Raw genomic sequence first — 3875 nt, 5'->3', positions numbered from 1 at the left:
AAAAAAAAAGATGAATTAATATCTTTTGCAACAATCTGAATGGATCTGGAGACCACTGTCCTAAGTGAAGTATCTCAAGTATCTCAACATCGCATGTACTCACTATTAAACTGGAACTAACCAATGAGCACATATGTGCACAGAGGGAAGTCAAACTCATTGGAAATCAAGCAGAGGGGAGAAGGAAGGAGGGAGGAGGCGAGGGACAAAAACCTACCTAATAGATACAATGAACACTATTTGGGTGATGGGCACACCTATAGCTGGGGCTGAAGCATTAAAAACGTGACCCATGTAACCTAAAGCATTTGAACCCCCGTAATATTTTGAAATTTAAAAAAACACAAAACAAAAATGGGACTTATTTTAAATTTGAAACTAAATTTTAGAAAGGCCCTAAAGACACATAGCTTTAATATTCTGAGCTGATTTTCTTACAAAGAGCAGTTTTTATTTTTGTTTGTTTATTATATCTCACACATTGAGAGAAATCTATAATCCAAGCCACTTTTGGAGATAATATAGTACCGAGTTCAGAACACCTTGACAGTCTACAAAATATAAGCTACAAGAATAACTTTAAATTTGTCTTGAAAAAGAACATTTTCCTTAGATTACTTGAAGATATGAGAAACATCAAATTTACAGTAGTTTTCACTGTCCAGGGACAAAATACTTAAAAGTATCTAAAAGGGCCCACACTAAAATGTAGCAGGCTTTAATGATATAGAATGCCATTTTTGAAAAGTTAATATGCTGGATGGAAAAGATAATAGGCTTTAGAAAAATATAAATCTGAATTTAAATTGTGGGTTTAACAATTGCTGTATTTCACAGATTATATGACACACGTTTCTTTCACATCTTGCAATTCCTGAACTCAAGAAACCTTTGACAATTGCTGTTGGCCTGTCGTGACGGAGTTGTCATTGCCTATACCTGAGCAAGCAACAAAAGTTTCTGAGTCAAACTAGTGTGATGGGTGTCAACGACTTGGATAGCAAGCTTGGATGCAACAGTAGAATACATTTTATCCACAGGAACAAGTGTTTGTAAAGAAGAGGTGGGATCACTGGTGACTTGATGTGTTTAGCAACAGTCTTAGAAAAGGAGAAAAAGTAGACCACTCTACATACTTGCAAAGCCAGTATGAAAAGCTTTGAATTATTTTATGGATTCCTTAAGAAATGCTATTCCACTAAAACTTTGGTGTTACAGAGCCAGAGAGAACCATGATGTGCATGGAAACACGCACATGGATTACTCTGCATCAGAAGGTCAATTCAGAAAAGTCAGACTCTGAACACAAAGAAACTTTAGGAATATTTCACCCAATTTGTTTCACTTGCATTTTTCTTTCATATATGTAAATCCTAAATAAATGGATTTACATTCTATTGTAATTTCTATTACAAACTAAGCCTAAAAGAGATCAGTAAATACACAATTCCAACACATCAGAAAATATTGTACCATACTGCAATTAACAGCATTGTTTTAAGTGGTATATAATATTGCATCTTAAAATTAATGCATTTTAGATTTAAAGAAATACAGTATTTTTTTTTTTACCTTGTTCAGATCTTTTTAAGACTTAGTGCTCTTATTCATAGTATTATGTGAAAATTAGAAATTCTTTTTTTTAAAAAAGTGTCTCTTCTATTAATGTACCTTCAATGCATCATTATTACCATTACAATGCCCACATTTCTCATTGAATAAATGATATCAAAAACAGTGAAAAAATAATTATTCATGTACTTTTTTCACTTATACAATTACATACATATATTGATTACTGTCTCTAGGATATTTCCTTCTATTGAAATCCATGGCAGACAGACTCTAAAATGGTCCCCATTGTCCCACCTCCTCTTATGTACACCTTATGTAATCGCATTTCCTTACCCTGTGACTTTCTTAGAACCAACAGAACATGGCAAATGTCATAAGGTGTGAGTCTCATGACTGCATTATGTAAGTGGTAACTTCTGTATTGCCATCAGACTCTATTGTGTCTGCTGTATCACTCCCTTGCTCTGATGAAATAAGCTGCAGTATGGAGTGCCTCATGTGGTGACAAGGGACTGATGGTGGCCTCTGGCTCACGGCCAGCAAGGATTGGAGCCCCTTAATTCAGCAGCTGTCAAGGAACCAAGTGTTGTCAACCACCATGTGAGAAGGCACTTCCTTTTTCAGTTGAGCCTCAGATGAGACCACAGCTCTGGTTGACACCTTGATGGTAGCCTGGGAGACCCTAAAGTGCAAGATCCAGTGAAATATACCCGGGTTCTTGACCTCAAAACCGTGATATAATAAATGTTCGCTGTTTTAAGCCACTAAGTTTGTCATAATCTATTACACAGCAATAGATAATTAAAATAAGTGCATTATGTTCACTGTAGCAAAGTAGAATTGCTACTGGGTCCATGAACGCCTCAAGTTCGTCCTCTACCCCAAAACAAGCCATTTCCACTACTGAAGAAGTACTCACTCACATAGCACATGTTTGTGCTTGTGTGTATTTTAAATTTTTCCATAGTTGGTATTTAAACATTTTATATTTATTCAAAATATAATGGAAAATGAAAAGCAAAACAGAAAGCAAATACATTCCCAGTATTATCTTAACCCAACGAACAAAATGTGAGCATAGAAACGTTAAAATTAGATAATTATATTACTGGTCACTTTTTTTCCTCTAGCATGTCTTTAGTAAGCATGCATTGTTTTTATAATTAAAGTTATAGAATATTATGTTCTATATAATGATAAAAATTTGCCAAGATGTTTTTGAAAAGGAAGTGGAATATAAAAAAAAAATTTTTTTCTGATTAGAAAACTAATCTTTGTTTGACAATACCAAAAATCTGGCAAAGATTGGGCCAGGTCTCTGAGTAGGAGGGCACATTTTTATCCATCTTGTTTATTGCTGTATTTCCAACATTTAGAACACTGTTTCAAAATTATTCATTAAGTAATTATTCATCATTAATTATTCATTAAATAATTCCACCTATTCAATCCATGGTCATGGACTGCTCAGTCCATATCAGTAACCAGAAACTCCCTCTTCACATGATATTAGAGCTTTTTCCCCTTCTGGAAGAGCACAGATTCTAAACAAAATGAAGGTTTTTCATTAACCCCAAGTACCTATTCTATATGGCTCTCAACTTGCTAGTATACAGCCTTGGGAAAACTACTTAACATTACGTGGCTATTTCTCTCATTTTAAAAATGAGGTCAATACTATCAAATTTTTAGGGTTACTATATTAATTAGGTAAATGTTAATGTAACTAGCCTGTAGTTCACCTAAATATATGATAAACCAAATTGAGTTCAACCGTATTATACACTTTCATAATCTGTTGATTTTTTCCTTTATATAGCTGCATCTTTTAAATTTTAAAGAAATAGTCTTGCATCATTTACATTTTTATCTTGAGGGATTTAAAATAACTTGCTAACTCCTCATTATTTTTTTGTAGGTTATTTTGGTGAATCATGCATAGAGGAATCATCCAAACTGGTTTTCACACCTTCTCCATTTAATCATATTCTTTTTGGCAGAAACTGTTAACAAGACTGTAAAATGCAATAAATTTTTAATATCTAAACATGTTAAAATGCTGTAATTTGGGTCCTTTAGTGTATGTAGTTTTCTTTGTAAAACACAATTTTAAGGAATATACCATCTGCTTTACACTATTTCTAATTACAGCACTTCATATGAATTTTAATAGGTGTCTTATCTGAATCAATATCATATAAAAATAAAGAGATATAGGTTATTGTATCTGTTTTCATAATAAATGTGTTATAATAATGAAGAATATATTCTTTTTGGCAGAAACTGTTAACAAGACTGTA

Source organism: Propithecus coquereli, unplaced genomic scaffold (genome assembly GCF_000956105.1).
Source record: "Propithecus coquereli isolate 6110/MARCELLA unplaced genomic scaffold, Pcoq_1.0 Scaffold159, whole genome shotgun sequence".
Classification (NCBI taxonomy): domain Eukaryota; kingdom Metazoa; phylum Chordata; class Mammalia; order Primates; family Indriidae; genus Propithecus; species Propithecus coquereli.
The sequence above is the reverse complement of the archived record's forward strand: the minus strand, read 5'-3'. Positions refer to the sequence as shown.